The sequence below is a fragment of the Anguilla anguilla genome, chromosome 14 (assembly GCF_013347855.1).
Source record: "Anguilla anguilla isolate fAngAng1 chromosome 14, fAngAng1.pri, whole genome shotgun sequence".
In the NCBI taxonomy this organism is placed as follows: Eukaryota; Metazoa; Chordata; class Actinopteri; order Anguilliformes; family Anguillidae; genus Anguilla; species Anguilla anguilla.
In genome coordinates this window covers 11,561,012-11,575,314 of record NC_049214.1, presented here as the reverse complement: position 1 = coordinate 11,575,314, position 14,303 = coordinate 11,561,012, and positions in this window count along the sequence as shown.

Genomic DNA, 14,303 nt, shown 5'->3' with positions numbered 1-14,303 from the left:
GTGCAGTGTTATGTTCAAGTATATTCAAGTTTGCAAAAGTAATCTGGTGCATTATGTATAATGTGGCAATAATACTGAAATTAAAAACCCGGAAATGTTCAAGCAGTGAGAAGTGGATGTGTTTGTGTTAAAAATGCCAGAAAATTCCAAGGTTGGTGGCTAATCTTTTAAATTATGTAGTACCATTTCTCCCACTATGTTAATAGTTGAATGTGAACTTCAGCACCGCATGAACCCTGATGGGCTGCAATAGAAACAGAAAAAGTGTTTGTTTACACAGCCAACTGTAAAGGGGCCGAGAATAAATAGGCCAGCTGTTGTAGCATTTCTCTCTCATTAGACCAGAAAATAGGAGGCGGATGGAGGCTTACAAAGAAATTCCCCCATGACAGTGATTGAATGAGAATGGCGTGCCATATTTAGACTGAAAATGTGCTGACAGACCTATCATTGTTCACAGATCCGGAGTTGTTTCAGTAATATGAATACTCGATATCCAGGATATCCATACAGCCAACGGCCAGCAGCTTACTTTAGCCCTGATCAATGTGGCACTTTTAGCACTTACCGTATTGCATTTGGGCAGCATGACAAACAGATTTCTAAAGACAGTCATCCCCCGTCAAGGTGGTGTTACGGTGTCAGTTTTGATCCTTTTTTGCATTGTCCTCCCTTTCCTTCCACACAAGTAAATGCCGTGTCATTCTGCTGCTGTTCTCAGAGGGATGCTCCCCGGTGACCAGGCAACAGCTGTGGGAGCAACACAGATAAAGTTTTACAAGGCTCCTGAGAGATATTCAAAATCTATCCAATTAGTGGGGCTCAACACACAGAGCCAGGCGCCTCACCCCTGACAGACACGGGGGCCTGCAAGGGTGTGAGAACATTTAAGAGATTTTGGAAAATTGTTTTCCCTTGCGAGCTGTGATTTTTCATTCTTTTTTGTTGATCCCAAAGTAAAGCATTTTTTCCATCGCATTGCATAGATGGAGAAGTTGTACCATAGTCATGGCTTGCACAAACATGTTCTATGTGCGCTCCAGACCATGAGCTATCCTTTGAGTATAGTCAGCTGTACTGAAATTATAAGACTTTTCTTCCTTTGCTTACCTATCAGTTTCACTTGTAAACTATTTATACTGGAGTAGGAGACATAGTAAGCCAGCTTCAAATTGAAGGGGTTCACATGGCAGGGAATTTAAGATTGTTAATGACAAAATTTCATGATAATTTGTGATTTGTAGATAAACCATGCATATACCGGATGTCTTTATTAATGCATGCAAACATTATATAAATCATTTATACTCACATTTTTAGATTTTAAAGATAGAATTTAGCATGAAATCTAAGCAAATTATGTAAATGAGGCCCATGTCAGAAGAAAGCATCTCAAATGCAACTCAACAGGTGGACTGCCGGTGTTCAATTGACCAGTGGGAGTCACTGTTGAGTAATGAAGTACTAAGATAAGGGTGACTGAAACTAAGATAAACAGTGATTATTTTTCGAACTAATCTGAGACAATCCTCCCTCTCTTGACAACATTATGGAAAATGACCAGCCAGTCAGGTTTCCAGCAACAGACAGTACAGGCATGATCAGAAATTGCTTCTGTACCTGGCTGCTGGATGGCTCATTTAATTAAGGCTGTAGTGTATAGATGAGCCGCATGGCCTTGTGCTGAATCTGCTCCATGCCAGTGCACTTTGGCTGTTAGCTGCACACGGCAGTGCTGAATTGGCAGTTGCATCATGCGGAAAAACGGAGGGTTCAGTTGGACTGGGTTCCACGTGCACCACAATCTTATGACTCCTGCTGACTAGTCTGGCGCCCGTGGATTGCAGTCAGAGCCACATGAAAGGTCTTCCTCCGAGTATGCTGTGTGTAAGCTTCGCAGTTCTGTGTGTGGTGTGTAAACAAGCAGCTGGCGACACTTCATGTTTTTGGAGGGGTACTGTAGATGTATACAGTCTCCAGAATCGGCAGTGCAGTTCATTTATGAACACAGCTATGGTAGCAGACGAGTGGCCATTCCAATGCGGGGTGGGAATTGGATATGCTCAGCCTGTGCATCATCGTATAAAAAAAAGAAAAAAGGAAGTTGCTTCTATACCCAGTATGACAGCAGGATATGCCATCCAGCATGCCCTATGCTCTTGTATTTTTATAGTCTACTAACTTTCATTTTCAATTTCATTTTCAATTCCTTTAGGAACATCACAGAAAATTGGTTATCAAGATTGTCTTTTTGGTTGCAAGAAATTGCATAAATGTATGCTAACAGCAGCATGCTATAGGTACAGTAACCTGTGGTGTTCTGCAGGATGTAATTTTATATTGGCAAATGTGTCATGTTCTGACAGGTTCGATCCAGGACATCGGTGATTCAGTGTGTACACCTGTAAGTTTGAAAGAGGCTGTGCCTGGGAGACACAATAAAATCACTTCTTAAAGTGTAACATTATTCCACAAAACACAAGTAACTGCTCTTTAGACATGTACAGTAAATGCTGATGAGTTTGGCCATTGCTTGGCACATAACAGTGGATTTAAACTCATGAGACTGAATACAAGCTAAAAAACAAAACTGCTACTACTGTGACTGACAGCTTTTTCCCTGCATTAAAACACTTCAGGGCCTTCATTTTTCTGGAATCCTGGTAAACCAGTCAGGGCTTCTGAGAAAAGGTGTCAGACCTCCCCTGGTTCTCAAGAATTCGAAGAGTTTCAAACCTGAATGCATTCTTAATGCCTGTGAACTGTGCAATGTGACCTCTTATCGAAAGGGTGTCAAGCATGACAGCAATGCAACTGTTGTGTGTGACCAAGGCAGTATATGGAAGCAAGAGGGGTGAGGGTGATACCATTCATGAAAATGCTGGGGTCAAACATTTGCTTCATTTATCTGAGTGATTTCACGCCCCTCCCAAATTTGGCCCCCCTCCTGATTGAAAACGTGTACCACAAACCAGCCAAAAATGTACTCCCACAATGAATATATAATTCCAGGTGGAGGAGAAGGTCCTTTCAGTTCTTAGATATTTATCTCTGTTTTCCTTGTGCCATCTTAGCACTGCCTAGATTTCCCTTACTTCTTTCACTCCTGTTTATATTCCTAGGCATCAATACATCTCTGAATCAAATCATCAAGTTGCCTTACTCCTGTGTGTTCTGGCAATATTCTCATCAGTCTCACTGTACGGCTGTTGTGAAGATATGGATGAACAGATGGAGAAATCTCTATAGCTGCCTCTTTGTTTTTGTTATTGTTTATTGTGGAACATTTCTCTGTTATGTCAAGCTGAATAAAATGTAAGTGCCTAAAAAATATGCTCTGAAGTTTGCTATTCAAAGACTAAACTACAAAAGAGGGCAGATTGAATTTCTGCACTAGGTTGGGGCTCCAACCTGGCTCCAACTGTTTGACATGTGGTGCAGTGTCAGATTCATTTAGACCAGCCATAATAATAATATCTTTTATTGTCTCTCTTACAGTCTGTTCCTTTGCAACACCTGTTGTTCTTCTGTGTTATTTCAGCAATTCTATGCATGTAAAAAGAAGAAAAAAAACATTTAATCCCTGCAGTTGTTAGTCTAATGTCTGTCTTTCAGAGTTGAATCTGTCCTGTCCTCTGTTTGATAAGGTATCTGTTGCTTGGTCCTTTCACAAAGACAGTGTTTGCTTTCTGTCCTGTTGGCTTATTGTTTGTCTTAATTTACATTTAAATCAATAAACACACAAGTGACTGGTGTTGTATGTGCTGGGTAAAGTAAGCAAATTGTTTAGCACATTACTTGCCTCCATCTTGACCGAGAGACCATCAAGCCTTGAATCAGTGGCGTTGTGCACACGTGCCCTCAGAATTTAGATTTTTGGCTTCTCAATATAAAATTAACATTTAAAAATGTGATCATTAAAAATGGTCAATGATAGCAATGAAATGAAGCAAAGTGCACTGCAACATGACAGCGCTAGAGGTTGGGACTGGAGTATGTTCAATGACCAAATAAAAGTTGCTCAAAGTTTTATGAAAAGCCCTGGAGATCGGTGTTATGAATTCACATAATGGCGTCAAGTTGTTTAGCTAGCTATATATTTTTTTTGTTCCTGGCTACTGTTTATTAGGGACTAATATTAGCAACTGTGCATTATTGGTAGTCGACTAAAGCTAGCTAAGTTAGCTAGCCTGGTAGTGTGACAGGACAGGGGTTTTTTGGGAGACGTGGGTGCTGATGCTATGCTTGGTTTAATCTTTTTTCATTTTTTTCTGGATGGTCTTTACAATTGGTGCAGAGAGACCCGAGTCAGTGAACTGAGAGAATGAGAGATGCCTTTTTGAAGCACAATAAGGTAGGTACCTAAGACCCTTCACCTTGGGTTGGTGAAAAATGATTTGGTGACACCCAGGAAATGGTAGAAAATCCCAGAAAACAGTGACATGGAATTAAAACAGCAAAGTAGAAAGAAGTGCAAGCTTAAGTTCGCTTAATAAATCCAGAATCTCTTAGGTGGCTAGAGGGATGGCCTTTGGTAACTTATTCTAGGTTGTAGGTTTTGGGGTTCTTATTTAAAAGGGGGTGGGGGTAGCGGGAGGACATCCTATCTGGTGAGACAAGATCACTGCTTTGTTTGTGTCACTCAATTCGTTTTTTATTTTTTATTTGTTTTTGTATGGTTCCCTTCACAATTGGATTGTCATGGTATGCACAGTATAGTTTCAGTGAGAAACAGCCAAAACAAAGACTTCATTATGATCTCAGAAAAGCATGAGGTTTAGGCTGTTCAGTTTTCCTTTTTACTTCTTTATGTAATGGAATTACATGCAAGCCCATTTTTCTTTAAACGGCATAAAAATGATCCCGCTCTGTTTGATTTTCCAGAAACAGCAAAAACATCCCATGATTCCCAGGGGCGGCACACTGTGTGCTATTGACATCACTGCAATTTTTCCAGAGCCTTCCATGATAAATCTATAGAGAGCAATAGTCAGGGAAATTATAGAGGTTGGAATAAAAACATGCTGATTGGGAATTATTCAGTTTAATCAATATGGCTGAGAATAAACATTTGGAATATTTCTCAGTTGGCACGTGTGGATGCTGGTTATGGAATAATGAATTTAGAATGATTAATTTTGCAAAATAAAATCTTTACTGCATACAGATATTTTCAACCTAGAAAAACTGATCTATATGTTAGCTCTGGATGCTGTATTTGGAACAGCTTTTGTTTCAAGTGAACAGCTGTTGGTTGTGATTGCATGCATGTCTCATACTGTGACATTTTTACTGGTCTTTTTGATCACTTTTTTATTGTTATTATAAGATTCTCTTACATCTAACATTATATGACATTATAACATGTTATAGTTAAACTTAACTATAACATGTTATAATGCCATACGGTACGTTGTATTACTAATTCATATTTTCAAAGTTAAATTTCACATAACATTTAACTCTTTCAATTTCCCTGGCAAAGAAAATTAAATGAGAAAATTCCAAGTGTTAAATTTACACGGCTTTAACTTTTTGTAACAACTGAATAGGTTGTGTATCCATGACACCCCAAAAATTTGCCACCGATCGAACACACTATGAAATTGCACAAAGGACAAATTTGTCAATATAATTGCGTAACTGCTCTGAGGCTCATAATAGAAACATTAGCTATCTGCTCTATTGTTAGGCAATCAAGCACAAATGTTTTGATGGCAACCACAATTTGTCTCATGGACAAATTCACAGCCCAATAGATGAATAACTTCTAATGAAGGCAAGGCAAGGTTGAGCCCTAAGTTCCTGAATGCTCAAGCAGAATTGTAAGCACAGAAAATGTAATCATTATATAAAATACATGGCACATGCACATAAAGAACATAGTCCCAACAAGAAATGCAATTCCTGATCCGTAATAAGTTAATGCTACTTCAAGTCAAAATCTTTAATAGTCAAGCTCCACATGAAATGAAGCAACAGAACATCTTATTGTGAATTTTTGAAATTATAATATGTTCTACTGAGCATTTGTGATGTTAGGAGTGGCATTCAGCTGCATTCTTTGTCACTAATGCTGGGGACCCTTACAAAAATTGAATATATTGCAGTATATTGTACATTTTTGAAGTTTTTGGAAAATATAAATATATCTGACAGTATTGTATTTTTTGATGATATATTTTAGAGAGTCTCTCTGGTCACTGACTGCTTTATTTCATTGCAAAAACTATTGAGAATTTTGGTGAATTAAACATGTGTAGAGCATACATATAACGCAAAATGTACACTCTACATACATAAGCTAGCTATACCATAGTTTGAAATATATATGTTCTAAGCTTTCATCGTCTAAGAATGTTTTATGTCCACTGGGGGGCCCGTGCATCACCACTTTGGGCGCAGAGTGGCTGATGTTTGCATTTCTGTAATGTTCGAGCTTTCATGCATGATGAACGCAACGCCCTGAAACTGATGTGGGCTGAGAACTAAGAGTGGTAATTTTGCTGAACGTCTCCATTCATCTATGAAGGGAAGGCATGACAATTGGGAATGAGAAAATTTGATGGAGTGGAAAGAAAATTCCCATGTTTTCCTTTTAAAATATTCAAAAAGGCAAGGTTGTTTTTCTGCTGTTTTTTTTCTGAAAGTTTACATGCATGGCTGAACAGGACAACTTGTGGCACTAGTGAGTGTGGTTAATCGGGAACACATCTGATTTCCTATTTCCACATATAGATACTGACCTCGATCCACTCATTAACATTAACTTCTTGACTTATATCCACCATTACTGCTACATTTATGCTGCTATTGTGGGTTTTTTTTTTTGTTCCTCCATATTCATTAATTAGTCAGTGGTAAAATAGAAACTAAAAATATTTTACATTTTTTATTATGATTTAAATTCTAGGGGCGACATAGCTCAGGAGGTAAGACCGATTGTCTGGCAGTCGGAGGGTTGCCGGTTCAAACCCCGCCCTGGGCGTGTCGAAGTGTCCTTGAGCAAGACACCTAACCCCTAACCCCTAACTGCTCTGGCGAATGAGAGGCATCAATTGTAAAGTGCTTTGGATAAAAGCGCTATATAAATGCAGTCCATTTACCAATTCTGTCTATCTCAGTTTGAGGTCATTGACTCCTCTGTAACAGTGAGCTTATACTCTTTCATTTGATATTTTATATTGGTATAAAATTTGGTGACAATACTTGATAAGTCCTGACTTAAGCCCAATAGAGATTCTGTGGCAGGACTTGAAACATGCAGTTCCTGATCAAAAATCTACTAATTTATCTTAATTAAAGCAGCTGACTGGGCTAAAATTCCTCCACAGCAATGTGAAAGACTAATATCAAATCACAGGAATCATTTGATTGCAATTATTGATGTAATAGGACGTGTAACCAGTTATTACAACAAGTTTAAGGGGGCAATTTTATTTTTTATGAATTACTTTCTCCTGAAAGGTATTTGGGAGTCAGGATAAAACACCTGATTCTCCAGCAGGTGTGGGTGCGGAATGGAGAAACCCCACAGTGTCCTGAGGGTAGCAGAGGACAGCATAGGTCAGTGCTATTTTCAGAAGCCTTGCAACAATGTTAACTATTTACTCAGGCTTTGGGACTTCCACACCCATGTACAGGTTTGCTTTTATATTAGGGTTATTAGCAACACACTCACACACACACACACACACACACACACACACACATTATGCATATATTGAATCACATGACTATTTTGGTTAAAAACAAAGGGCTACGGAAAAATTATTTAATACTTTTAATCTCTGAGTTACAAATGCTGTAACTGTAACCAGTTATCAGAAACTATGATCAGGGCTGTAAATGGAGCATATCTATCAATCTTAGACTGGCCTTGTCTGGGTGACCTCATTCAATATCAGCGAGGAGGTTATTCTTCAAATTACAACCGGCTTACATCAGTCAGCTGTTTCCTCATCAGAATGAGTGAGAGATCATGTGATAGAACGTAACTACTGGTTGCGTCAGTGGGAAAGTATGTGTGTAATGTGGTTTGTCTGATGGGGCTTAGGTCAGGGAACATGCCTGGACAGGTACCAGTGAAACTCTTTTCTTACAAAACAAATATTTTCCAACCTTTGACCAGGAGGGGCTGCCACTCTACTTGAAAACAGATCAGAGGCGATTACACTTTAATTAAAGAAGCCTACACATATGAGAAAGTGCATGCATCTTCTGCAATTTAATTTATGGTGTATGCTTTGCAGTACAAACTTGATATATTCAGTTTCACGTTTCAGGTTATCACATTAGCTCACAAAGAGGAAGAAGAGGAACATCTTACATTGGGAAAGGCATTATGGGAACTGGATAAGAATGATTGACTGCTATAAGGATGATATAAAGCCAAATCTGCTTGGGAGAACCTACTTTGTTTGGAAAGCTGAAAAGAAAGAAAGGCCATTTTCTGCTCGTAAAAATGTAAGATCCTATCTAGCATGGAAATGTTAACATGTCAATATTATGCTGCATATCCAAATGTCAAGAGAGACCTGTCTCAATATTTGAGAAATTTGACAGCTACCGCATATATCACATATGTGAAAATATCTAAACTGATGACTGACTTGGGATTTATCGTGTAAACATGTAAGCATATTTTGTAAATAGTTCTTTTCAAAAGAACACTAATATATTTTGATCTGAAAATTCACTTCAAAGATGTATCAAAAACAAGGATGACCCAAATGACTAATTAATTACTCAAAAAGGTCAGTTGCATAAAAAAGGAAAGGCATACAGTAAAATGAAACTGAAATGAAATTACCTTTTTCCTATAAGGGATGAGGAGTTTTATTTTTGTCATTTTTGAAATGCCAAAAATTCATCCAACATTGAAATTAACAAAAAATCTGAACTTGCGTTAAAACCAAATGGAAAGAAAGCAAGATGTGGCAATAAAGACCCTGTCTTTCGTGTTGCCATTGATGCCATAGAGTTCAGTGGTTTGTTAACTCTGTTTAGCTAGCCAGGTTTTATGGAAATCAGCCAAATGAAAGTGATTGACTCAAAGAATAATGGAGGTGCTTCCACAGGAATGACTTGCTGTTCTTTCTAATTTGTCAGCTCTAATGAAAATTTAATAGTAGCCAAAATGACAAAAATAATTCCCATCCATTCATGTGTATAATGAACTACATGCTTGTACAGAAAAAGAAGTCACACAAGCATAGCCCTAATTTGTATATAAGCAATTACATACATAAATCAAGTAAAATGGATTCAAATGGCTGTTGGGTCTTGGTTCTGTGTGTCCAGGATAAACTACTGAATTATGCATTTAAACCACATATAAACCCGTGAGCGGAAAAAAATCAACTGAAAAATACACAGGAACATAAAAAACAACCTGCAAGGGCATGAGGAAATCACTCAATAAAGGCATACTACAGAGGTGTGCGAGTTCCGCGGACTCACAGGACTTCTTATCAAGAAAAAACGAAATAAACCGGGGTATCAATCTCGTGTAGTCTTAAAATATAGCATCATCCTTCATTGCTGCAGCAGGGCAGAAGCGTCGTATAAAGATTAAGGAACTGAACTTGGGACTCAGAGGCTGTGGGTTTGATTCCTACCGGTTGTACACTTTGAGCAACATACTTTTTTTTACGGGCTTTTTCAGCTTTATTGGACAGGACAGTGTAGAGAGACAGGAAGAACGGGGAAGAGAGGGAGAGTCATGCGAGAAGGTCGCGTGGTTGGACTCGAACCGCTGACATCGCGGCTCGCAATGAGTATGTGGACAGTGCTCGACAGGCTACGCCACAAGACACCCCTGAGCAACACACTTAAACTTATGCTTTAATAAATATCCAGCAATGTAAAAGTATTGTATGTAAAAATGTAATCTGTGTACTTTGGATTAGAGCATCTGCTAAATGCAATGCAGTTTGTTTTCCACTGCTGGCTTGACTCTTGACATTTTTTAAAATACAATTTGAACTTTATTATTTACCATGTGCAACTATATAATACATGTATAGGAGTTCCCTGTTCTGAGAGCTGTAAAGAAAAATGTATACCTACTGAAAACAAAAAGCATTAAATATTTAATATTGATTTGAAAAGTGTCATCCAAAATCAAAATGTATGTGTGGCATTCGGTCCGGCGATGGTCCAGATTGGTCTTGCCAATGCCGGGTGGTGGAGAGAGCACACACACCTGTGTTGCGTTAACTAATCAGCCCAGGTGCTTAAACGTATGTTTCTCTTCACAGTTCGGGCCGAGACCGGGAGCGCACACCGAGAGAACATTTGCTTTTGTGTTTTGTCACTAAAAGACAAAGAAGCTGGTCAGCCGAAAAGTTTCCAAGCGGATTCCACCGGCGAGCTGAAAAGCTGCTGTTGGGTTTTACTTCCTACGTGCCTTACCCCTCCCCTGTTCTCTAGACCCCAATTTTCATCTTTTAAAATTGTGAAGAGGGCAGAGACGGACCAAAAATTGGTGTTTCTGTATGCTTTAACAAAACTAAAGCTACCTTTAAAAAGTTATTAAAAAGTTATACATTGAAGCTACTTCATGGAAAAAATAATAAATTAGGATACCTGTGGGCCATGCCAGACATTGGCTAGCATCACTGTTTTTGCTCAGCCCCTCTTCAAACAACATAGAAAATCTTTTATGTTAACTAAGCTATGTGTAAATACACTGTATGGCCAAAAGTGTGTGGAGACCTGACATCCAGCATCTCATCCAAAATTATGCCCATTAATATAGTGTTGGTCCAGCCTTTCCTGCTATAACAACCTCTACTCTTCTGGGAAGGCTTTATACTCGATGTTGGAGCATTGCTGCAGGGATTTGCTTCCATTCAGCCAGAAGTGTATTAGTGATGTCAGGCACTGATTGGGCTATTAGGCCTGGCTCGCAGTTAGCTTTCCAATTCATCCCAAAGGTGTTGTTGGATGGGATTGAGGTCAGGGCTCTGTGCAGACCAGTCAAAGTCTTCCAGACTGTTCTTGACAAAAACATTTCTATATAGTTTGCAATGTCATGCTGAAACAGGAAAGGGACTTCCCAAAACTATCTAGAATGTAATTGTATACTGTAGCATTAAGATTTGCCTTCAATGGAACTAAGGGGCCTACTGTAGCTCAAACCATGAAAAACAGCCCCAGCCCCAGGGTGTCAAGATGCGTTTGGTCATATAGTGTATTTATTTATGAATTTGATATTTATCCACTTCATGTATTACCAGTAACCTGCCCTATTCATATAAATGGAGAGCCCTATTCAAATAAATGGAGAGGGGAGGACTTCATGTTATCATTCTGTTTGTGATGTCATCCAGAACCAGTATTCATGTGATTCATGCAGATATGAATTTTGAATCAGATTTGATGAAGGGGAAGTGCCTTTTTTATTGCGCAGAAGGAAAGAGTAATTAAAAATGTATTGCATATTGGACATTTGATTAAGAAATCTTACATAAAACCTTAATGAGTGAACACTTGCTTTCCTCATGTCTACATTAGCAATAATGAAGAGATAACTAAAAGGCTTATCTTGCCATACCATGTGGACTTGGTCACTGGGTCCCTAAATCGTACTATATGTGAAAAGATGTTTTTCTTACTTGTTATATAAATCACTTTCAACATTTCACTATATCTTCATCTCATCTTTTTTCCACCTTGATTGTATTGACTCTACTGCCCTGACACTTTATTCTCTATAATAACTCCTATAAAAAAGGATAGCAAACCTATTGTGCTATGGGCTGGACAAGGACAGTGATGTGAACGTGAATGAAATGAAGAGTTTAGCGTAGACGTGCCTGATAAGGGCCTGCTGCATTAGTGAATTATGTTTGTATTAGTGAATTAAGGGTCTGAAAAGCGAGAGGTTTCAGTTTCTTTTAATTGAATAGTGAAAGGTGCCAGGTTTTGCACAATGGACTGCCAGCCATCTCAGGCAATGCGGCTGTTGATATTTCACAGATTTCACACAGGCCCTTGAGGATTAGACGTGGCGATGTTCTATGCAGTACAGTATATTCCACACAACAGAAGCTGGAATTAGCACACTTTTAATGGGAATCCATTGCGAGACTTTTTTTAAAATGAAATGGGGAAAATGAAAAGTACTTCCAGAAGCCCCGATTGTACAGTTGTAGCCATTAGTCATCACTGTGCATCATTTTGTCATCTCAAATCATGCACATTTTCCCCTTTGCGCAATGCATGCATGCATTTGGCGCAGCATGGTCATGCATGTGTTGCTCGCAGTAACACCTGCATTTCCCTGTAGGCTGTTATTTTTGCTCTGTTGTTAATGAAGTAATATATAATATTAGCAATGTTGCCAAACCAAGTACCCGGTTAGAATGCATAATTACATTTCAGTGGCAAGAGGTACAGAACAACTGCATCTAAAGATCCAAAAAATAAAAAAAATAATAATAACAATGTAACTGCGTCGGTGCCATGTATGACAGTATTAAAGGGAGAAAGAGACAAAAGTTATGGAGTGAATGAGAACTGATAAACACTAGACACTGTGTTTAATATTTCTATTCAGATCCAAGATGGTGAATGTTTTAATGGTGTATTTACATTAATGGACACATTGTGGGTTTAAAGTAATGCATCATGGGGTATGCCTCCTCGACTGTAGAAAAAAGGCATAAACTACAAAAATTATCTGATAAAATTGTGAAGTTGAAACCCACATACATGCAAGGGATTTCACATGGTTCACATTATTTTATGCAGTCATACAATAAAAAAATCATTAAGCAGGTAATCCCAATTTTTAAAAAAAAGAAAAAGAAAATTTTTTTAATAAATCATCTTGTGCATTTTTATATGCTTTTATTATGTTTACCAACAGAAGTAAAAATGTAGACAGTGGCAAAAACAAACAAACAAACAAACAAAAAATGACAAAAAACTAAAAAATAAACATATATACATATATATATATATATATATATATATAAATCTTATGTTTTTTTCATATATAAACTTAATATATAAAACACTTCAGGTTAAAATATAGAATCTATAATTGATTACATAAGGCCCAAAAAAATAAATAAATAAATAAATATATAAATAAGATAAATATAAAAGTATCCGCAGTGGGCCTTTTTTCCTACTGAGAAAAGTACAGAATGTGTGATGCATATATATCCTGTATATATCTTTCTCTGAGTAACATGTTCTCGTGTATGGTTTTCCACTTGTGATTACAAGGACACTGTTCGTCTCAGAACCGTCAGAGGCAGAACTGAACAAACATTCTTTTTTAATCGAATACTGTTGTGTCACAGTGAACACAGGCCCCAGATATTACAAATATGTACCTTGCTGTTTTATTCCTCTTGGAATATGAATGAATGTTTTTCCTTTTTAAATATGAGTTTTAATAATCAGTTATAGGGGACGGGGGGTGAGGCATTACCATTTCTGAAACTAGCAGATTAATATTTTGTCCATCACATAGCTGTAGAGTATAACAAAAAGACTACATGAATAGGAACATAAAGGGTAAATGTTTATGTTACTAAATACAAATCATTTTTACATAAACACATAAAGCAAAGTAAACAGAGGGAAGATAAAACAAAAACAGCACAAAAGAACACTTGGGATAATGTAACATTTCACATGGGTGTATAAGGACACAGTAGCACATGATTAAAGCTTGTGGCAAATATAATTACTTAAATAAAGGGGTTGTTGATGTCTACAGAATTACTACTAACAACTGGTGCTATAATATCCCCCATAATGCATTACTTAAGGACCAAAGTATGTATGGAAACACTTTTAAGTAATGAGCCATATATTCAAGAGTTCACATATATCTGACCTTGATAATGCCGCAACTTTACATGCTTCAGAACACGGATGACCCAAGAATGTCTGTTCATATTGCCTGAACGCATACACACGTGCACACACGCAGGGACACACTGTGCTGAAATAAAAAAATACTGTCAGAGCATATCATGGATAAAGGGGTGACCAGATTTTTTTTAAATCACCTTGTTTCGATAACCTTGGACATTTTATTCAAACTTTTATTTCAATGTTGTATTCAGGAAAGTCTCTCTTGAGGCAACCTTCCCTTCAGCAGTTAACACTGCTGGAAAATACAAATCCTAATTCCTGTGAGCTTTGGGTGAAATTACACTACACTGTACAGAAAAATGAGCTAATACAGAAGAACACTGTTTATGCAGTGACTCATTGATGGAATTTTACATACTCTCAATAACTGCTACTGAAAAGCATCATTACAACAAAATTTG